Here is a 25,631-nt window from a genome sequence, read left to right on the forward strand (position 1 = left end):
ACATTTTGAATTTTTTAAAAAATTTTCCTGTATTTTTTATCAAATAAATGCAGCCTTGATGAGCAGAAGAGACTTCTTTGAAAAACATTACAAGTCTTACTGATTCCAAACTTTATAATATTCTTATATCAAGACACATCTGCTTGAGAAGGAAAGTTACTTTAGATATTAAGTAATTAGTTTTGGGTAAATTAGATTATTTTTCTAAGCTCACTGACAGATATTTATTCTTGTTTTAAGCATAAACTCATTTGAGACGTAAAGTCATTTTGCTTCTCCAGTAAATGTATCCTGGTTTAAGAATGTTTAGATAATTGTACTGAAAAACAAGACAGAAACACTGAGGAAGAGCATCATTTTTTGAAATGCTAAAATAGATCTATATTTATCTGATTCAGCACTCTTTTGCTCTAGTTTTCAGAGCTGTAACCGCTTTCTGAGGCTGTAAGAGAGGAAGTTGTGCTGTTTTGTACCCTTGATCCAGTTCAGGAAGGACAACAGGCTCAAACCTGCTGCTCAACCACAACAAAAGAGGAAACAGGATGTCGGCGTTAATGCAGAGACGGACGCCAGATCTCTGCTGCATTACAGCTCCTGTCAAAACACGTGTGTGAGCGATTCATGAGCTGGAGAATTATGCACATTCTGCACTTTTACAACACTTGACAATGTTTTACAGAAGGAGTGTCAAACCTGTTAGTGATGAGCCGCAGTCCTGCAGAATACAACGCCAGCCTGCTCCGGCACTCTGTAAATGTCTATGGAGAAGAAACCAGATCAAACATTGAAACTGATTCAGAATTGACTAAAACGCTGAAAATAATGTACTGTAGCATTTACTGTGCAACTGTTTTCATTGATTTAAATAAGAACTGAAACTGTATTTTAAACTACTCAAACTACTCACTACTTTATTTGTCAAATTCCAGTGTTTTCAAATAGGATCATTGATCATTAATTTGGTCCCGCTTACTGTTCAAAACATGGTCACAGCCTTGTCTTTTATTAAATATTACAAACAAAGACAAACATGTTTTTCTTTAGAATCACTGATGACTCATTCACAATGCAAAGAAAGAGCAGAAAAAGCACATGCAAAGTATGCAATGATGTCAACTTAAGAACAAAAAAAGAAAGAGAAATAAAGCACAACATTTAAAATACACACTTCATAAACCCAATTTTAAATTCTTGATCTAAATCGAATGCTTGCTCCAAAAGTTTTATCTGAAACATATGATTTGCGAACCCGCTATAAAGGTCTGATTTGAATCAAACGATTTGCGATATGCGCTCGAAGTCCCGAATGAATCAAATGATTTGCGCTCCAAAGTTCCGATCTGAATCAAATGACTCACAATCCACGTTTCAAAGTTCTGAACTTCTGATATGCGATTCGCGATTAAAGACCCGAGTTAATAAAATGATTCACGCTTCAAAGTTCCCACCTGAAACAACCGATTCACGTTATGTGCTCAAAGTCCCGAATATACCAAATGATTCACAAACCCGCATCAAAATCTGAAATCAAAAATCAAAATCAAAAAAATGATTCTCGATATACGCTCAAAGTTCTGATCTGAATCAAACGATTTGCGCTTCAAAGTTCCGATCTGAATCAAATGATTTGCGATATGCGTTCAAAATCCTGAATGAATCAAATGATTTGCGAACCCACTCTAAAGTTCTGTTCTGAATTAATGATTCGCGGTATGCACTCTAGAGTTTAGATCTGAATCAAACGATTCGCGCTTCAAAGTTCCAGTCTGAATCAACCGATTCACATTATGTGCTCAAAGTCCCGAATATACCAAATGATTCACAAACCCGCATCGAAATCCTGAACCAAATCAAATGATTCTCGATATACGCTCAAAGTTCTGATCTGAATCAAATGATCAGCGATATGCGTTCAAAATCCCGAATGAATCAAATGATTTGCAAACCCGCTCTAAAGTTCTGTTCTGAATTAATGATTCGCGGTATGCACACTAGAGTTTAGATCTGAATCAAACGATTCGCGCTTCAAAGTTCCAGTCTGAATCAACTGATTCACATTATGCGCTCAAAGTCCCGAATGAATCAAATGATTCGCAAACCCGCATCGAAATCCTGATCTGAATCAAATGATTCACGATATGCACTCTAGAGTTCTGATCTGAATCAAATGATCAGCGATATGCGTTCAAAATCCCGAATGAATCAAATGATTTGCGAACCCGCTCTAAAGTTCTGTTCTGAATTAATGATTCGCGGTATGCACACTAGAGTTTAGATCTGAATCAAACGATTCGCGCTTCAAAGTTCCAGTCTGAATCAACTGATTCACATTATGCGCTCAAAGTCCCGAATGAATCAAATGATTCGCAAACCCGCATCGAAATCCTGATCTGAATCAAATGATTCACGATATGCACTCTAGAGTTCTGATCTGAATCAAACGATTCGCGCTTCAAAGTTCCGATCTGAATCAACCGATTCACGTTATGCGCTCAAAGTCCCAAATGAATCAATTGATTTGCGAACCCGCTCTAAAGTTCTGTTCTGAATTAATGATTCGCGATATGCACTCTAGAGTTCTGATCTGAATCAAATGATCAGCGATGTGCGTTCAAAGTCCCAAATGAATCAAATGATTTGCGAACCCGCTCTAAAGTTCTGTTCTGAATTAATGATTCGCGATATGCACTCTAGAGTTTAGATCTGAATCAAACGATTTGCGCTTCAAAGTTCTGATCTGAATCAAACGATTTGCAATATGCGTTCAAAATCCCGAATGAATCAAATGATTTGCGAACCCGCTCTAGAGTTCTGATCTGAATCAAACGATTCGCACTTCAAAGTTCCGATCTGAATCAAACGATTTGCGATATGCGTTCAAAATCCCGAATGAATCAAATGATTTGCGAACCCGCTCTAGAGTTCTGATCTGAATCAAACGATTCGTGCTTCAAAATTCCAGTCTGAATCAACCGATTCACATTATGCGCTCAAAGTTCCGAATGAATCAAATGATTCGCAAACCCGCATCGAAATCCTGATCTGAATCAAATGATTTGCGATATGCGTTCAAAATCCCGAATGAATCAAATGATTTGCGAACCCGCTCTAGAGTTCTGATCTGAATCAAACGATTCGTGCTTCAAAATTCCAGTCTGAATCAACCGATTCACATTATGCGCTCAAAGTTCCGAATGAATCAAATGATTCGCAAACCCGCATCGAAATCCTGATCTGAATCAAATGATTTGCGATATGCGTTCAAAATCCCGAATTAATCAAATGATTTGCGAACCCGCTCTAAAGTTCTGTTCTGAATTAATGATTCGTGCTTCAAAATTCCAGTCTGAATCAACCGATTCACATTATGCGCTCAAAGTCTGGAATGAATCAAATGATTCGCAAACCTGCATCAAAATCCTGATCTGAATCAAATGATTCACGATATGCGCTTCAAAGTTCTGATCTGAATCAAACGATTTGCGCTTCAAAGTTCTGATCTGAATCAAACGATTTGCGATATGCACTTAAATTCCCAAATTAATCAAATGATTCGCGAACCCACTGTAAAGATCCGATCTGTATTAATGATTCACGATATGCGCTTAGAGTTTTTTGCTAGTGAATCGCTTGAACTGAATGATCAAGTTTGAATCAATCTGAGCAGTTCCAGCGTAAATGACTCACTTAATTGATTCGGTTCATCTGTTCCTTTAGTTTTCGCGTCTTCAGCCATGTTTACACGACACTGTCAATACTATTACTGGCTTAGCTCGCTAGTTTTATGACATTAACTGAAATAAGTGAAAAAAATACGTTTACAAATAAAATCCATTTTTCTATTCCAAAGATAACATCTAACACAAATCTAGGATATTGAGGTGAGGTAAGCGGTTTACTGCTAGCTAGTGAAACACGCCATTAATATGACGAGCTGCAGCTCAAAATACATGTTAGATGGAAACATTGTGCATTATGACGGAGTTTGTAGCTTAATTCTCTAGATTTGAAATAGTTTGAGCTGCAGTTCAGTTGCTGACAGTTTAATAGGAAATCAGTTGAAAGCATCCAGTCATCTCATACTATTGAAGTCAATGTTCAGTTTATCAGTAGCCTATATATTTAGTAAGAGTAATAATTTCTCACCAGATGATCTGAGCTGCTCTACATTCATTCACAGCTCCAGACTCTTACTAGTGACTAATTTAGGTCAGTTTATATTTCTCACGAGGAGAAGCAGGAGAAATGGCCGGCAGCTCTCACCTGTGCAGGTAACGTCAGAGCTGTCTGTCTGACAGATTTATGATGGATGTGAAGTGCTGTCTGTCTCTCTGTGATTCATACGGCTCTCAAAGTCTCACAGCAACTGGAATCTGTGCTGCTTTAACTAATACTGACGCAGAAACACTACCGACTACAGTTGAGATCAATTGAGGTCAAAAGTTTGCATTCTCCTTTCAGAATCTGCTAAATGTGAATTATTTAAGCAAAATAAGAGGGATCATACAAAATGCATGTTATTGTTTATTTAGTACTGACCTGAATAAGATATTTCACATAAAAATGTTTACAAATAGTCCACAAGAGAAAATAATAGTTGAATTTATATGAAAGTTTACATCCCCTTGATTCTTAACACTGTGTTGTTACCTGAATGATCCACAGCTGTGTTTTTTTGTTTAGTGATAGTTGTTCATGAGTCCCTTGTTTGTCCTGAACAGTTCAACTGTCTGCTGTTCTTCAGAAAAATCCTTCAGGACTCACAAATAATTTTGTTTTTCTGCATTTTGTGTATTTGAACGCTTTCCAACAATGACTGTATGATTTTGAGACCCATCTTTTCACACTGAGGACAACTGAGGGACTCATATGCAACTATTACAGAAGGTTCAAACACTCACTGATGCTCCAGAAGGAAAAAACATGCATTAAAAGCCGGGGGTGAAAACTTTTGGAATTTGAAAATCAGGGTAAATTTAACTTTTGTCTTCTGGGAAACATCTTCTGTAGCTTCTGAAGGGCAGTACTAAATGAAAAAGTATATAATATTTAGGCAAAATAAGAAAAATGGACACATCTTCATTCTGTTCAAAAGTTTTCACCCCCGGCTCTTAATGCATGTTTTTTTTTTTTGCTTCTGGAGCATCAGTGAGTGTTTGATCCTTCTGTAATAGTTGCATATGAGTCCCTCAGTTGTCCTCAGTGTGAAAAGATGCATCTCAAAATCATACAGTCATTTTTGGGAAAGGGTTCAAATACACAAAAATACTGGAAAACCAAAGAATTTGTGGGAGCTGAAGGATTTTTCTGAAGAACAGCAGACAGTTGAACTGTTCAGGACAAACAAGAGACTCATGAACAACTATCACTAAACAAAAAAACACAGCTGTGGATCATTCAGATAACAACACAGTGTTAAGAATCAAGGGGATGTAAACTTTTTTTTATAAATTCAACTATATGTAAACATCTTGTCCGGTCAGTACTAAATAAACAACAACATGCATTTTGTCTGATCCCTCTAACTTTGGTAAAATAATTATCATTTTGCAGATTCTGAAAGTGGCATGTAAACTTTTGACCTCAACTGTATATTTGTATTATACAAATTGCTTTATGTGCAATTTAAAAGTTATGCATTAGTTGAGAGAATTTTTCCTTGAAGGAAATAGACATATCTAAATGAACCAATATCTATTTGAGATCGAAACTGAATTGAATCGTGAAATTTGTCTTAATACCCAGTTCACCTGAAATCAGGGTGACTCAGAAAGGAAATGTATAGTGTGCTTGTGTCCATATGAGGCTCAATGTTTGCATTTCATGGTGTGAACGTTCCCATAAATGCACATGGGATATCACTCTTACCCGTGTCGTGTTTTCACCTGCTCACAAGAGAGATGAAATACTGATAGAGCGAAAGGAGGTTTAACCGAGAGACAGAGAGTGAGATAAATGAAAGTCAGCAAGGCATTATAAAGATGTGTCTGTTCCTGCCCGGCCGAGCCGAACGTGTCCGGGTCACTTACGCAACAGAGAGTCTTCATCCGCTCATGTGTGTGTGTGAATGTGTCTCTGCTGGAGAACACTACAGGGAATGACCTCACAAATACTGTCTTACACATGTACCGCATTCAGACATCTGCCAACAACAGCTGATGAAGATATGAGACACTCTACGTCCTGTGATGTAGTGGATATTCACTCAGAAATAAACATTAGCTGAAAATGTGCTCACCCTCAGGCCATCAGAGATGTAGAGGAGTTTATTTCTGCATCAGATTTGTAGAAATGTGTCATTCCATCACTGTCTCACCAATGGATCCTCTGCAGTGAATGGGTGCCGTCAGATTGAGAGTCCAAACAGCTGATAAAAACATCATCCATAAGTAATCCACACCACTCCAGTCCATCAGTTAACATCTGGAGAAGACAAAAGCTGAAACAAATCCATTGTTAAGACATTTTTAACTAATACAACACTTCCTCCAGTGAAAAAGTCCATCTCCATCACATCAAAGAGCTGTTTTGGCTTGTAAACAGTGCTTGATTTCTGTCTTTTTCACTGGAGGAAGCGTTATTATGAATTATGGACTGGGATGTATTTTAGTTAAAAATGTCTTAATGTTGGATTTGTTTCAGCTTTTGTCTTCTCCAGATGTGAACTGATGGACTGGAGTGGTGTGGATTACTTATGGATGATGTCTTTATCAGCTGTTTGGACTCTCATTCTGACGGCACCCATTCCGTTGGTGAGAGAGTGATAGAAAGACACATTTCTACAAATCTGATGCAGAAACAAACTCATCCTAATCTTGGATGGTCTTATAAGCACATTTTCAACTAATGTTCATTTTTGGGTAAACTATTTTTTTAAGTCATTGTTTTGAAGATTTTGTCAAAATTCTATCAAGTAACAGACAAAGTTAAGCCAAAATACTTTGATTTGATTTGTCATTTCATCAGTCGCTGCATTTCCATTACAGAGTTCTGCAAAACTGCATATTTGCGCTATTTTATAATAGTCGATTAAAAAGTATTGTGAAATGATGGTGTTTCCATTAACCAATGTTATGCGACTGAAACGTAATTTTTTCATGTCACGATAAGTCATGGCAACAAATTTTTGTGGGACTTTGGCTATGTTTAATCAAATGTGATCTGTAAATGCAAAAAAAAAAAAAAAAAAAAAAAACGTTTCCATTTCTGTTTTGTGAAATATTCCTTTTTCGAATTACTTGAAAAACCAACTCATGCGAGCGTAAAACATTTTTGGCAATATATGGGAGTTTTTGTGCAATTGACGCGTTTCCTTTAAGCGTGTTTATAATTCGCAATTTCAGTTTGCGCAATTTTAAGGGTAATGGAAACACAGCTACTGTCTCACCAATGGATCCTCTGCAGTGAATGGGTGCCGTCAGAATGAGAGTCCAAACAGCTGATAAAAACATCATCCATAAGTAATCCACACCACTCCAGTCCATCAGTTCACATCTTGAGAAGACAAAAGCTCAAACAAATCCATCATTAAGATGTTTTTAACTCAAATACGAGTCCATAATTCACAGTAAGATAAATAAAAAAAGCTAATTTAATAAATAAACTTCAAATAATATTAAAATGAGTCGATGAAAAGCTAATTAAATCGTAAAAATGTAAACAGAAAAATTTTAAAATGAAGAATTGATCAAACTCTAATAACTAATTAAACAATAAAAATATAATTAAAACAAATAATCAAATCATCAAAATTAAACACATAAAAAAAGATGAAATATTTTATGATGTGAAACAATATACAACTAAAATAATGTTCAGTGCTTGTTTAGTATATTTACAGTCATATATTTACAGTAAATGTAATAAAATAATTGCCGTTGAAAAGTTTGGGATCAGTATGATTTTTAATGTTCTCTTCTGCTCATCAAAGCTGCATTTATTTGATCAAAAATACAGAAAAAACAGTAATATTGCAAAATGTTATTACAACATAAATTAATGGTTTTTATTTTAATATAGTTTAAAATATAATTTATTCCTGTGATGCAAAGCTGAATTTTCATCAGCTGTTACTCCAGTTTTCAGTGTCACATGATCCTTTAAAAATCATTTTAATATACTGATTTATTATTAGAATTATCAGTATTTTTTGGAACCTGTGATTCTTTTTTATGATTCTTTGATGAATAACAAGATAAAAAGAAAAGCATTTGTATATAAAATATAAATATTTTCTAACAATGTAAATCACTTTTTTTATAAATGTAACACATCCTTAGTGAATAAAAGTATTGATTTCTTTCAAAAAAAGTAAGAATACAAATTTACTCACCAAACTTTTAAACAGTAGTGTATATTTTAAATGCATGCTGTTCTTTTTAACCTTTTATTGATCAAAGAATTCTGAAACAATATCTAACTTGGAATATTAGAGTGATTTCTGAAGGATCATGTGACACTGAAGACTGGAGTAATGATTCTGAAAGTTCAACTTTAATTACGGATATAAATTAAATTTGAATGCATATTAATATAGAAAAACTTTGTTTTACATTGTAATAATATTTCACAATATTAGTAATTATTTCAGTATTTTTGATCAAATGAAAACATTAAAAATCTGACTGATCTCAATGTTTTGAGCAGCATCAATGCAGATGTTGTCTAATGATGTGTCGAGGCAACACCAGTTAAACAGTTGATCAGTGTCTGACCGCTGTGGTAGACATGGCTAATGATTACATCACTTCCTGTCTTTGACTCACGTGAAACAGATGCACGAATGACCCACTCCTGTTTCCCTTCCTGTTATTTAGAGCAACACCGAGGCCGACATCACTTCCTTCCTCCTCACAATTAGCTGCTTGAGCCTCACTTCCGTCCAGCATGAAAAAGCGTGTGTCCAGTCAGAGATGGTATCTCCGTGACACCTTAAATCCACCCAATCACCACGGACTCGACTTCAACAGGAAGTAAACTGAAAGGAATATGACAGATTGGTCAAACTAATCATTCCTGTTGGAATAAAACAGCTCATATCAGTGGTGTCGTCATCTCAGAGTATTACTGATCATTATTAACCATCTGAAACCAAACCACATGCCATAAGAAGTTAGTTTGAGCTGGTTTTTCAGCAGTGTAGACTGATTCAATGATCATTAGGTTTGCTTTCACGCTGTTTGAGTCTAAAAAGTGGAACATTTGGCATGAAACACGAGCTTGAGTACATGATACCATGACAAAACACTGATGAAATTTGATATTTTACACACTTACTAAGTATTACTTTTTCTAGTTTTCCACTTGTGCAAATACTTAAACGTTCTTGAAGCATGTCACATTTGTTTGAGAAAAAGTTCATGCTTAAAAAAAGCCAACTGGGTCGGAAAAATAAACTTAATTCAAACAGAAAACAAGTAAATTTTTCTTACCCTATTGGCTTTTGTCTTATGGCTTGTATTTAGATATTTTTATTGGAAGATGAACTAACCCTAACCCTATTTGTGTCTTATTGTGTGTTTTTAGGTTGTTTTCCAGTGCAAATACTTAAACATTCTTGAAGCATGTCACATTTGTTTGAGGAAAAACTGAGATTATGATTAAAAAAGTGCCAATTGGGTCAAAAAAATAAACTTAATTTAAACAGAAAACAAGTTAATTTTTCTTTCTCAATTTACTTTTTTCTTATATTATATTATATTGGAAACGACTTAAAAGTAAGTCATTTTGCTTCCATTATATTTTACACATTTAGTATTTTTGTCTTATTGTGTGTTTTTGTCTTGTTTTCCAGTATAAATATCTAAATTCTTAAATCATGACACATTTGTTTGAGGAAAAACTGAGTTTATGCTTAAAAAAAGTGCCAATTGGGTCAGAAAAAATAAACTTAATTTAAACAGAAAACAAGTACATTTTTCTTACCCTATTGGCTTTTGTCTTATGGCTTGTATTTAGATATTTTTATTGGAAAATGAACTAACCCTAACCCTATTTGTGTCTTATTGTGTGTTTTTAGGTTGTTTTCCAGTGCAAATATCTAAACTTTGTTAAATCACAACGCATTTGTTTGAGAAAAAACAAATGAGTTTATGCTTAAAAAAGTGCCAATTGGGTCAGAAAAAATAAACTTAATTTAAACAGAAAACAAGTTCATTTTTCTTTCTCAATTTACTTTTTTCTTATATTAGGCAAAAACTCAATTTAGATGTTTTTTATTGGAAACGACTTAAAAGTAAGTCATTTTGCTTCAAGTATATTTACCACATATAGTATTATTCTGTGTTTTTGTCTTGTTTTCCAGTATACATATCTAAATTCTTAAATCACGACACATTTGTTTGAGGAAAAACTGAGATTATGATTAAAAAAGTGCCAATTGGGTCAAAAAAATAAACTTAATTTAAACAGAAAACAAGTTAATTTTTCTTTCTCAATTTACTTTTTTCTTATATTATATTATATTGGAAACGACTTAAAAGTAAGTCATTTTGCTTCCATTATATTTTACACATTTAGTATTTTTGTCTTATTGTGTGTTTTTGTCTTGTTTTCCAGTATACATATCTAAATTCTTAAATCATGACACATTTCTTTGAGGAAAAACTGAGTTTATGCTTAAAAAAAGTGCCAATTGGGTCAGAAAAAATAAACTTAATTCAAACATAAAAACAAGTTAATTTTTCTTACCCTATTGGCTTTTGTCTTATGGCTTGTATTTAGATATTTTTATTGGAAAATGAACTAACCCTAACCCTATTTGTGTCTTATTGTGTGTTTTTAGGTTGTTTTCCAGTGCAAATATCTAAACTTTGTTAAATCACAACGCATTTGTTTGAGAAAAACTGAGTTTATGCTTAAAAAAGTGCCAATTGGGTCAGAAAAATGAACTTAATTTAAACAGAAAACAAGTTCATTTTTCTTTCTCAATTTACTTTTTTCTTATATTAGGCAAAAACTCAATTTAGATGTTTTTTATTGGAAACGACTTAAAAGTAAGTCATTTTGCTTCAAGTATATTTACCACATATAGTATTATTCTGTGTTTTTGTCTTGTTTTCCAGTATACATATCTAAATTCTTAAATCATGACACATTTGTTTGAGGAAAAACTGAGTTTATGATTAAAAAAGTGCCAATTGGGTCAAAAAAATAAGCTTAATCTAAACAGAAAACACGTAAATTTTTTCTACCCCATTGGCTTTTTTCGTATATTAAGTGAAAAAGATATTTTCATTGGAAAATTACTTCAAATTAAGACATTTTGCTTCTCAAGTAACAAGACAAATGCAAAGTAAGACAAAAATACTACACTAAAAATTATATTCTTGTCTTGTTTTCCAGTATAAATATCTTAATGCTTAAATCATGACACATTTGTTTGAGAAAAACTGAGATTATGATTGAAAAGTGCCAAACTGGGTCAGAAAAATAAACTTAATTCAAACAGAAAACAAGTTCTTTTTTTTTTACCCCATTGGCTTTTTTTTAATTTTTTTTACATTAAGCCAAAACTGAATTTAGATATTTTTAGATTAAGTCATTTTGCTTCTTAAGTAACAAGACAAATGCAAAATAAAAAGGAAAAATAAAATGCTACACTAAAAAAAAATATTTTCTTACTTAATATTTGTGTCATGTTTTCCAGTATTAATATCTAAAATCATGATAAATTTATTTGAGAAACAAAAATAACTTAAACCATGTTTTGTTTTCTGACAAATCCATTAAAATAAAGCCAATAGAGTCAGAAAAACAAAGGAAAAACTATTTGTCTGGCTTCAAAACTAACCTTATTGTGATACATTTTTTATAAAACAAGACTTAACAGCTTCTGTTATTGTGCATCTCCATTAAATATTTCTTGATTTAAGAATGTTTAGATATTTGTGCTGGAAAATAAGAAAAATGCAAAGTAAGATTTTTTTTTCCATTGAATTTGAGTGGAAAAGCTGATTGATGTTCTCTGGAGAGTTTCTCAGGGTAAAGTCACTGACTCATGGTTTTGTGATATCCCTCTCTGATTGGGCGGAACTGAGACATCTGATACTCTTCATGGGTTCTGTCTTCCTGGAAACGTTACAGGGAAGCGGTTCAGAGCGGCACCCCCTCGCTCCCGAACAGATCTGCTTAAGAACAGAGCATTCTTTAGTGGTCATGTATCTGATAGCGCAGCAGCCTCCGGCTACGACCGCGGGAATGCTGGGAAACAGAGCCGACCCACAGCGGCGCTCACAAACCTCACGTGTGCTGCTACAGGTTTATCAAGGTAAACGTAGTCCGTTTTAACCCCTTTAGTAACAGATTCAGGTTCATTTTTAATCTGGAAGAGATACATACAAGTAAAAAAACAAAGAGTTTTTAATAAGGGAATGAAAGCCATTTTTTGTTTGTTTATTTATTTATTTACTTTTATTATTTTATTCCCCTTTTCCAAGATTTTTTGCGATCATTTTTAAGAGATATAAGCTTTTTTAAAAAACGATGTGCATTTTGACTCAGTTATTTAGGTGTCAAAACATATATAATACCATAAGTTTAGGACACTTTCTGCTCTAAGATGTTTTAAAGGATTACTCCAATTCCAAAATATAAATTTCCCGATAATTTACTCACTCCCTTGTTGTTCAAGATGTTCACATCTTTCTTTCTTCAGTTTAATTGCAAGTTCTAAAGTCAGAATTGCGTGATATAAACTTGCAATTCTGAAAAAATAAAGTCAAATTGCATGATATGAACTCGCAGTTCTGAGAAATAAAGTAGCAGTTGCATGATACAAACTTACAATTGTGAGTTATAAAATCAGAATTGCATGATATAAACACAATTCTGAGAAATAAAGTCAGAATTGCATGATATAAACTCGAAATTCTGAGAAATAAAGTCACAATTGCATGATACAAACTTACAATTGCGAGTTATAAAGTCAGAACTGCGAGATATAAACTCACAATTCTGAGAAATAAAGTTAAAATTGCATGATATAAACTCGAAATTCTGAGAAATAAAGTTAAAACTCTGAGAAATAAGGTCACAACTGTAATATAAACTCACAATTGCGAGCTATAAAATCAGAATTGAATGATATAAACACAATTCTGAGAAATAAAGTTGCAACTGCATGATATAAACTTGCAATTTTGAGAAATAAAGACACAATTCTGAAAAATAAAGTCAGAATTGCATGATATAAATTTGCAATTCTGAGAAATAAAGTCGCAATTGCATGATACAAACTTACAATTGCGAGCTATAAAGTCAGAACTGCGAGATATAAACTCACAATTCTGAGAAACAAAGTTAAAATTCTGAGAAATAAAGTCACAACTGTGACATAAACTTGCAATTGCGAGTTATAAAATCAGAATTGCATGATATAAACACAATTCTGAGAAATAAAGTCAGAATTGCATGATATAAACTCGAAATTCTGAGAAATAAAGACACAATTCTGAAAAATAAAGTCACAATTGCATGATACAAACTTACAATTGCGAGTTATAAAGTCAGAACTGCGAGATATAAACTCACAATTCTGAGAAATAAAGTTAAAACTCTGAGAAATAAGGTCACAACTGTAATATAAACTCACAATTGCGAGTTATAAAATCAGAATTGCATGATATAAACACAATTCTGAGAAATAAAGTCGCAACTGCATGATATAAACTTGCAATTTTGAGAAATAAAGACACAATTCTGAAAAATAAAGTCAGAATTGCATGATATAAATTTGCAATTCTGAGAAATAAAGTCGCAATTGCATGATACAAACTTACAATTGCGAGTTATAAAGTCAGAACTGCAAGATATAAACTCACAATTCTGAGAAATAAAGTTAAAATTCTGAGAAATAAAGTCACAACTGTGACATAAACTTGCAATTGCGAGTTATAAAATCAGAATTGCATGATATAAACACAATTATCAGAAATAAAGTTAAAATTCTGAGAAATAAAGTTAAAATTCTGAGAAATAAAGTCACAACTGTGATATAAACTCGCAATTGTGAGTTACAAAGTCAGAACTGCAATTCTGGGAACATATCAGTTTTTTTATTCTCTTCAAAACTGGACTTTATAACTCGCAATTCTGACTTTATATCACACAGTTATGACTTTTTTCTCACAACTGCGACATTATTTCTCAGAATTGCAAGATGATATCACGCAATTCTGAGAAAAAAAGTCAGAATTGTCAGATAACAAATCGCAATAAACTTTTTGTTATTCCATAGTAATGAACCAGAATGAGGTTTAAATGTATAGAAATTATTATTATTTTTAAAAAAATGATCGTTTTGCCAGATAAGACCCTTATTCCTCGTCTGGGATTTTTTTTCCTCCCCCAACTTCAAAATCATCCTCCATCGCTGCAGAAGTTCAGCCCAATGTTTACAAAATGATCGTGCAAAGAAGATCAAACAACCTTTACAAAAAAGGTAAAACAGTGATGTAGGATGATTTTGAAGTTGAAGAAGAAAATGAGATGGGAGTTTTGAGACATTCCCTAACTGTCTTGAACCGGATTACACAGAGTACGCATGTGCATCACAGAGCTAGACAAGACAAGGTTAAAAAGTGTAGAAATATTAATTTATTTAAGAAAATAAGTGATTGATTCGCCCTTTGAAGCTGCATTTTGGATGTTTAAACTCATGGGCACCATAGAAGTCCACTATATGGAGAGAAATCCTAAAATGTTTTCCTCACAAAACTCAATTTCTTCGCGACTGAAGAAAAAAGGCATGAACATCTTGGATGACAACGGGTTGAATAAATTATCAGGACATTTTTATTCTGAAAGTGGACTAATCTTTAAGTCCTTAACTTGTGGAAGTGGCGAATTAAGACTTTAGGTCTTGCAGAAGCCCTGTGCCAGACTGAAGTTAAACGAAGACCTCCTTAAAACGGCAGAAACATTCAGTTTGTTGTCCTGTAAATAACCCGCTGGTTCACAAACACACCAGCACACTTCCTCTCTGAGAGCGTTCAGCATTCATCTCACTCTCTTCAGGATTTTACGAGCTATCGGAGTTGTAAAACACGACTAAAAGGCTTGTTTGTTTAAAGCCACTCAGACGTCTCAGGCTTTCTCAGCCACCTGCAGGACATAAATCAGGCCTGACGTCTGTAACCTGCCCAGCTAGAGGCTCGCTTGTGCGGTTCGTGTCTCTAAAGACTCCCTGGATGTGGACCGGGACTCTAGTTACACCTGAAGGAGCCCAAATGCAGTGATAAAACACGGATATTTAAGACTAAAACCTGCCTTTTGGTTGATTTGTAGTTGTAAAGCGCTCCAAATGTAAAGTGTGCCAGTGAGTCTGGCCTGGGAACGGATGAAGATAAGATCCAGACTGCCAGACTGCAGGAATGCATCAGGTGTGGGATTCTGGATGAGATGTGTGTGATACTGATGTCTGACGCCTGAAGTAATGAACAAGGAAAGTCATCATTTACTCACTCTCTTCTCTGGAACAATTTAAAGGAGTAGTTCACTTCCAAAACAAAAATGTAAACATTCATTTCAGGATTTCTCTCCATATAGTGGACTTCTATGGTGCCCTGAGTTTGAACTTCCAAAATGCAGTTTAAATGCAGCTTCAAAGGACTCTAAACGATCCCAGCCGAGGAATGAGGGTCTTATCTAGCGAAACGATCGGTTATTTAAAAAAAGAAAAAGACAATTTATATACTTTTTAACCTCACTCTGGTTCAGGACAGTTAGGGTATGTCACAAAACTCCCATCTTATTTTCTTCTCCAACTTCAAAATCGTCCTCCATTGCTGATTTATCTTTTTTTTTTGTAAAGGGTGTTTGATCTTCTTTGCATGTTCACTTTGTAAACACTGGGTCGGTGCTTCTGCAGTGATTTAGGATGATTTTGAAGTTGGAGGAGAAAATAAGATGGGAGTTTATGGACATACCCTAACTGTCTTGAACTGGAATACACAGTTTTGATGCAGAGCTAGGCAAGATGAGCAATTGAGGTTAAAAATTATATAAATTGTGCATTTATTTTAGAAAATAACCAATCGTTTTGCTAGATAAGACCCTCATTCCTCGGCTGGGATTGTTTAGAGTCCTTTGAAGCTGCATTTAAACTGCATTTTGGAAGTTCAAACTCGTGGGCACCATAGAAGTCCACTATATGGAGGACATTCCTGAAATTTTTCCTCAAAAAACATAATTTCTTTACGACTGAATAAAAAAAGACATGAACGTATTGGATGACAAGGGTACATTATCTGTACATTTTTGTTCTGGAAGTGAACTACTCCTTTAAGATGTTCTGATGTTTTCCATACAGTGAAAGCAGACCAGGACCAGGAGCTGGTACACTTAATAAAAAGACATAATAATATATTGAAAGTATCACAAAATAGCCCATACGACACATGTGCAAAATTCAAAGTCATGCGAAAACTGTGTTTATGTGTCTGTTTAAAATTATTCTCATTCGCACTTGTTTACATTCTAATATGACGCCTTACTTTACCATGTTCTCTGAATCTTCATACTCTTTAAGTTCTATGGTGCCCTGAGTTTGAACTTCCAAAATGCAGTTTAAATGCAGCTTCAAAGAGCTCTAAATGACCCCAGCCGAGAAAGAAGGGTCTTATATAGTGAAATGGTTGGTAATTTAAAAAAGTTGACAATTTATATACTTTTTAACCTCAAATGCTCATCTTATCTAGCTCTGCATCAACTCTGTGTATTCCAGTTCAACACAGTTAGGGAATGTCCATAAACTTCCATCTCATTTTCTCCTCCAACTTCCAAAATCGTCCTACATCGCTGCAGAAGTACCGACCCAGTGTTTACAAAGTGAACGTGCAAAGAAGATCAAACTACCTTTAAAAAAAAAAGGTAAAACAGCGATGTTTTGAAGTTGGAGGAGAAAATGAGATGGGAGTTTATGGACATTCCCTAACTGTGTTGAACTGGAATACACAGAGTTGATGCAGAGCTAGACAAGACCAGCATTTGAGATTAAAAAGTATAAAAATTGTCACTTTTTTTAGGAAATGACCAAATTATAGCCCTTTGAAGCCGCATTTAAGCTGCATTTTGGAAGTTCAAACTCGTGGGCACCATAGAAGTCCACTATATGGAGAACATTACTGGAATGTTTTCCTCAAAAAACATAATTTCTTTACAACTGAAGAAAAAAGACATGAACATCTTGGATGACAAGGGGGTGATTTAATCTGTCCATTTTTGTTCTGGAAGTGAACTACTCCTTTAAGAGGCCTTATGGTGATGCATGCAAAACACAACACATGTTAGTATTTTCAGCATTTAACATACTATAAACATTATCAGCTCACACTGCAGGTGGATGAATAGATTCCCATGTCCAAACTCGTCCCAGAGAGACGCAGAAAACAAACAAGTTAGTTGAATGAGCAAACCGTCTTGTGGGAACAGCCCTCATGGGAACCAAGAACCGCAATCAAAGCCTCCAAAAAAAAGATCACGAAGAGTCCAATTCTACAGGTAGGACGTCCGACAGGAGGAGACAGGATAACAGGACAGGGGAGGAAGAGTTTGTGCTGGTACTCCGTCTGCAGGTGATTATAAAGAACAAATCATTTAGTGATCATGGAAACAAAACACAGCCATCAAACACTAGACAGTCTTTGTTGTGATACACAAACTGAATCTGCAATAGAAGTCTGTTTGTAAACATTTCATTTACTAGTGTTTTATGTGACTTCATTTCTGAAAAATGTGGTATTGCATTGTTGCTTTCTGAAATGCATCAGACTCAGTTCTGTTGAAATATATAATACACGACTTTTAAATTTTAAATGCAAAAAATATGTAACTTGAAATATATAATACCTGATATTTAAATTTTAAATGCAAAAATATGTAACTTGAAATATATAATACCTGACTTTTAAATTTTAAATGCAAAAAAATATGTAACACCTGACTTTTAAATTTTAAATGCAAAAATATGTAACTTGAAATATATAATACCTAACTTTTAAATGTAAATGCAAAAAAAAATGTAACTTAAAATATCTAATACATAACTTTTAAATGTAAATGCAAAAAAATATGTAACTTGAAATATATAATATCTAACTTTTAAATGTAAATGCAAAAAAAATGTAACTTAAAATATATAATACCTAACTTTTAAATGTAAATGCAAACAAATATGTAACTTGAAATATATAATACCTGATTTTTCCATTTTAAATGCAAAACAATATGTAACACCTGATTTTTTCAGTTTTAAATGAAAAAAATATGCAACTTGAAATATATAATACCTGATTTTTCAATTTTAAATGCAAAAAATATGTAACTTAAAATATATAATACCTGACTTTTAAATTTTAAATGCAAAACAATATGTAACACCTGATTTTTCAATTTTAAATGCAAAAAATATATAACTTGAAATATTTAATACCAGACTTTTACATTTTGAAAAGCATGAAAAGAATGCGGCGCTCTATTCAGCGCACGTCTGTCTGTGCTTTACAGAACAAGGCTTGAATAGCTAAACTCACAAATACAGACTGTGTCCAGTGGCACACTGAGCTAATGACCTTCAATCTGAGCACTCTGGAAGAGGAAGAAAGCAGGAACAGAGCCGGAAATTGGACATGCAACATTGAAAAGAAAGAATGGGAGCGAGAGAGAGGGGAAAGAATGTGTTCGGACCTCCTGTCTTTGTTGCCCGAAGCTGGAGTTTTCAAAGGAACTCGGTCAGATTTAGAGGAGAAACCCTCCTCTGAGCCCGACGCTAACGCCTCTGATCCAAAAGTCCATTCAGATGGAATTCCTAAATGAAAACGCTCCGTTTGGGGCCTTTGCTGGATGAAAGCGTTCAGGCACACAGACGACTCTGTGTCTTTCTTCTGCTGCTTCCTGCAACGACACACAAACAGAACGAATCAGAATGAATGATGATGCCAAATGGCCAAAAAAGTTTTAGAACTAAAATCCTTACTTTTTCCTAATTCACAGTAAAACACAAACATATTTTGGTTGAGATTTGTATTCAAAAACTTAACTTCTTTTTGAAGATGCAAAAATAAAAAAGAACTTAAAAATCTGTTGAAATAATACCTGGTTTTTAAGTTTTAAATGGAAAAAGGTTTTTAAAATTTATAATACCTGTTTTTTAATACAAAAATTCTAATGCATATATATATATATATACACATACATACATATATATATATACACATACATAATCCCTGCTTTTTTAGCTTTTATATACAAAAATGACCTTGAAATGTATATGTTTAAGATTTTTATTTATTTATTTTTAAGTTACTAAAAATAAAATTGCATGTTTTGAAATATATACCTGATTAAATTTTAAATGCAAAAAATACCTAACTTTTAAATGCCAAAAAAATATGTAAATTGAAATATATAATACCTTTTAAATTTTAAATGCAAAAAAGTAACTTGAAATGATAAAATACCTGATTATTAAAGTTTCAATGCAAAAAAATGTAACTTGAAATATATATTACCTTTTAAATTTTAAATGCAAAAAAGTAACTTGAAATACCTGATTTTTAAATTTTAAATGCAAAAAAACATGTAAATTGAAATATACAGTAACTGTTTTATAAATTTTACGTGCAAAACAATTGAAATAATAGTTTTTTTAAGTTTTAAAATAAAAAATTAACTCTTTAAATATATTATACCTGCTTTTATATAATAGCATTTCCATGTGCATCCTCACCATCTGCATGAAAACACTGTGTGCTTGTGTGTGTTTGTTGAGAAATACTTACCAGAATGTCTCCTCCTCCCCCCTCCTGACAGTGACCTCTAGGCTAAAGGTCACAGCCGTGCTGCCCTTGGCCTGTTCAGATGTGGGACATACGTGACCTCCTTCAGATCTGTGCTGACCTCAGAGTGCAGTGTGTTTAACAGATGATCTGCGGCCAGATCCCATGACGCTGTTACCAGTGCTGAGGAATGTTACACTTAGTGTTCAGAATCATTTACAAACCACTGCTTTTATGGAAAGTAACATGTTACAGTTTTGCATTACATTCAAAATAACATTTAGACACAGAAGCAGAATTGATACAGAGTAACAAATGTCGAGGAAACAATGTTTCAGATTATGTCTCTTCAAATATGTGACTGAACCACAAAACCAATCATAAGAGTCAGGTTTTTAAATTGATGATTATACATCATCTGAAAGCTAAATAAATAAGTTTTCCATTGATGTATCAAACTGTTTTTAAGTTGTAAAACTAAAATTGAATATATAATGAAATATATAATACCAACTTTTAAATTTTAAATGCAAAAAATATGTAACTTGAAATATATAATAGTTGACTTTTAAATTTTTAATGCAAAAAATATGTAACTTAAAATATATAATACCTGACTTTTAAATTTTAAATGCAAAAAATATGTAACTTAAAATATATAATAGTTGACTTTTAAATTTTGAATGCAAAAAATATGTAACTTGAAAAATATAATACCTGACTTTTACATTTTAAATGCAAAAAATATGTAACTTAAAATATATAATACCTGACTTTTAAATTTTAAATGCAAAAAATATGTAACTTGAAAAATATAATACCTGACTTTTAAATTTTAAATGCAAAAAAATATGTAACTTGAAAAATATAATACCTGACTTTTACATTTTAAATGCAAAAAATATGTAACTTAAAATATATAATACCTGACTTTTAAATTTTAAATGCAAAAAATATGTAACTTGAAATATATAATACCTGACTTTTAAATTTTAAATGTAAAAATAATATTAAATACCTGACTTTTAAATTTTAAATGCAAAAAATATGTAACTTGAAATATAGAATACCTGACTTTTACATTTTAAATGTAAATGTAAAAATGTAAAAATAACATTTTAGACACAGATTTGACAGAGTAACAAATGTGGAGGAAACAATGTTTCAGATTATGTCTCTTCAAATATGTGACTCTGGACCACAAAACCAGTCATAAGGGTCAGTTTTTTTAAATTGGTGATTATATATCACCTGAAAGCTAAATAAATAGGTTTTCCATGAATGTATGGATTGTTAGGATAGGACAATATTTGGTTGAGATACAACTATTAGAAAAGCTAGAATCTGAGGGTGCAAAAAATTAAAATATTGAGAAAATTTGTCCAAGTTGTCCAAATGAAATTTTAACCAATGCATATTATTAATGAAAAATTAAATTTTGATATTTATGGAAGGAAATGTACAAGGTATCTTCATGGCATAAAAGAAAAATCACTTATTTTAACTAATACAATATATTTTTGGCTTTGTGCTTGTGGTCTAGACTCACATATATCTCAAAATATTCCTTTGCAATGCAGCATCCCCACTGAAATGAATGCATTCACCGCACATCCTCTGACACAGAATAACTCTATAGTTGCAATAAAAACTAGATGTGTTTTACAGATGCACCCATTCAAAAACACCTTGAACACACATTTGACTCCATTAAAAATAGTTAAAAAGTTGTTAAGTTAAAGCGGTTCATGGCATGGAGTCTTCAAGCGGTGGATGCTGCAGTGCAGAGCTTTATAAATATTTATCAAATGCTGCAAGATGATGCTAGAAACCTCCAGCCCATGATCACACTCTCAGCTTCAAGGTTTCAAACACTTCATGAATTAAAGAGCGATCTATAAGAGTGCGACTCAATCATTCCTAAAGTCTTATGGAATAAATACCACAAAGACTGAAAGAGGACGACCTGTGTGTGTATATATAAATCAGTTTTGGACTGCTGTAGTTTTTGAAAAAGCCATACTGCGACAAAGCTTCTTAATTGATTTGAAATTCAATCCTGGCTGATGTGTATTTCTATATGAACCATTGTCTAAACAGCCTGTGATTTTAATTCAGTTTAATGTGTCTTCATTTAAACCCCAGTTTCATTTCCATTTGAATTCAGATCAGTGCTGATGTTCCCACAGCAATAACTGTATTAAGAGGAGGAAAAAGACAATAAAAGATCAATATAAGGCTCTCTAGCACCACTGTGTGGTTATGTTTTTTCAATTAGTTTCTCGGTTAAACAGCTTACAACTTTAAAAACAGATATGCATCATTTTAATCACAAGATGCACATTAGCTAACAGTGATTAGAAAACCCCCCCCAAATTTTTTTTTTTACTACCAAACACATTACTAACTTCAAAAATATATATTGGGCTAAGTTTGCATTTTTATCTAGTTTATTTATAGCACTTTTCACATTTACAGTTTTAAAGCAGTTTTATATAAATTCATGATATTAATATTTAAAAACCTCTTAATATTGTCATGCCTTATAAGATCAGAGCTGTGTGATAATATAGTTACATTTTGTGAAGATTTTACAATCAAGCTGTTGACATGTGACCCTGGAACACAAAACCAGTCATAAGGGTCAATTTTTTTGAAATTGGGATTTATACAAAGTTGAATAAATAGTTTTAGGACAATATTTGAAAATCTGCAATCTGAGTGTGCAAAAAAAATCTAAATATTGAGAAAATCACCTTTAAAGTTGTCCAAATGAAGTTCTTAGCAATGCATATTACTAATCAGAAATTAAGTTTTAATATATTTATGGTAGGAAATTTACAAAATATTGTCATGGAACATGAACTTTACTTTATATCCTAATGATTTTTGGCATAAAAGACAAATTGAAAATTTTGACGCAATTTTGCAAAAAAGCTGGTTTGAAACAATGTGCATTATGAAAAGCATCATAGAAATATGGCAAACGTGACTATTTGTTTACTTCTGTGAATTTCATCGCATTAGATCAAGTGTTTGCATCTACTTATTATAATTAAACAAAACCATTAAAAATTTGCTTAAAAAAAAACTAAACTTCAACTTATTGTAAACTGTTAGTTTCTAAGGCAACATTTCTTATTTTCATTTAGTTTAACTTGAAATAAATTAAAATTAATAAAAAGAATATAGTCAGTTAAAAGCAAAACTAAAACGAACTTTAACTAAAATGAAAATGAAAACAGAAAAGCTAAAAATAAAAACTAATTCACAATATTACGGCGAGACATTGCAGGTGAATAGGGTAAAAAAACGAATAGTTATCTCCTTACTCACCCAGTTGATTGATTACATTAATAATTGCAAACATTTTTTGTATTACAAGTTTTCTAAAATGTTACGTTTAAATATGCAAATGAGCCATTATTTAATGAAATATGTGCTAATTTGCAGACATTTCCACTACAAAAATCTAAACACTGGATTAAGTCAGTTTCAAAATTCTTGTTTAATTTAGTTTGACATATTAGAGTCAAATGTTTTTACAGAGGAGATTTTGGATATCTAATTTTTGTCACTCCATAATTCAGAAAAAACGTAGAACAGACAGAAAACAATGTATTTTTTTTTTTAACATTTTGGGCAAATAAAATGTTTAAAATCAAGCTCATTCTATATGAACAAATCCCTCTGTAAAAACCTTCAGGATATAGACAGGAACACAAATGTAAAGTGTGGTGTGTGTAAGTGCTACTGAAGTGGAGATTTATGGCTCAGTGTAGGAGAAAAAACTCTTGGCCTTTAAAAATCTGTATCTATTGACACAAATAGATAAAGTGCTATGAAAGAAAGACTTAACAGTGTATTTTGGATGTTTTCTTCCCACTAGTCTGAAAAAAACACATTATGAAACACCAAAAAGCCCAAAATCTCAAACTTGACAGGTGCATTAAAAAACTTGCGATGTCTCCCTTTCAGAGAAACTTTAATCGTACGAACACTCTTTGTAATGACTCACAATCTGACCTCAGACACACAAACACATGACAAAACCCCCACAATCCTCTCAGAGATGCGCTCGCAGACCCAGATGCACTAATTCAACGCTCTCAATCAGTCAATTCATCATCGTGTCAGGGGTCATTCGTCTCGAACCCCAAACACCAAAACATTCACACACCATTAAACACTGACTGACACACACTATTCACACAAACACTGCTATGTAGGGCAGGTTAAAGTGTCACGGCTTGCGTTGTGTACCAGACAACGACAATCTTAATTAAATTCCTGAGTAATTCAGTTATAGTGTATTTACTTTGACAAATACGGGTTGCTCCAGATAAACCAGCGTCCTCTGGAAACACTAAGAGTAACATGTCCTATTAATATCGTGGGAACTTCAACACTGATCTGAATTAAAATGTGACAGATTTGTGAGATACACATGTGCATTTGTGAGGAAAAAAGTCAGATTTGTGAGATACAAACTCGCAATTGCGAGATTATTTCTAACAATTACGAGTTTATATCATCAATTTCGGAGAAAAATAAAGTCAGAATTCTGAGTTTATATATCTCACAATTCTGACTTTATTTCTCGCAATTGCAAGTTTATATCACCTAATTCAGAGAAAAAAGTCAGATTTGTGAGATACAAACTTGCATTTGCGAGAAAACAGAATTGTGACATTATTTCTCGCAATTAAGAGTTTATATCATCAATTTCGGAGGAAAAAAACTGCTAATTCTGAGTTTATATCTCACAAATCTGACTTTATTTCTCGCAATTGCAAGTTTATATCACCTAATTCAGAGAAAAAAGTCAGAATTGTGAGAAACAAACTTGTATTTGTGAGGAAAAAAAGTTAGATTTGTGAGATACACATGTGCATTTGTGAGGAAAAAAGTCAGATTTGTGAGATACAAACTCGCAATTGCGAGATTATTTCTAACAATTACGAGTTTATATCATCAATTTTGGAGAAAAATAAAGTCAGAATTCTGAGTTTATATCTCACAATTCTGACTTTATTTCTCGCAATTGCAAGTTTATATCACCTAATTCAGAGAAAAAAGTCAGATTTGTGAGATACAAACTTGCATTTGCGAGAAAACAGAATTGTGACATTATTTCTCGCAATTAAGAGTTTATATCATCAATTTCGGAGGAAAAAAAATGCTAATTCTGAGTTTATATTTTGCAATTCTGACTTTATTTCTCACAATTGCAAGTTTATATCACCCAGTTAGGAGAAAAAAAGTCCGAATTGTGAGATACAAACTCGCAATTGCGAGAAAACAGAGTTATGAGATTATTTCTAACAATTACGAGTTTATATCATCAATTTCGGAGAAAAAAAGTCAGAATTCTGAGTTTATATCTCACAAATCTGACTTTATTTCTCGCAATTGCAAGTTTATATCACCTAATTCAGAGAAAAAAGTCAGAATTGTGAGATACAAACTTGCATTTGTGAGGAAAAAAAGTCAGATTTGTGAGATACAAACTCGTAATTGCGAGAAAACAGAATTGCGAGATTATTTCTAATAATTATGAGTCTAAGATCATCAATTTTGGAGAAAAATAAAGTCAGAATTCTGAGTTTATATCTTGCAATTCTGTCTTTATTTCTCACAATTGCAAGTTTATATCACCTAATTCTGAGAAAAAAATATTTTTAAAGAGTTTTTTTTTATCATGCAATTCTGGGAAAAATAGCCAAAAGTTCCAGAAAATAAGTCAGAATTGCGAGACTCAAACTCACATTTGCCAGAAAAATGTCAGAATTGTGAATTTTATCTCGCAATTCTGACCTTTTATCTCAGAAAAAGCAAAAGTAGGCTGAAAAATAA

Source organism: Garra rufa, chromosome 19 (genome assembly GCF_049309525.1).
Source record: "Garra rufa chromosome 19, GarRuf1.0, whole genome shotgun sequence".
NCBI classification, from domain to species: domain Eukaryota; kingdom Metazoa; phylum Chordata; class Actinopteri; order Cypriniformes; family Cyprinidae; genus Garra; species Garra rufa.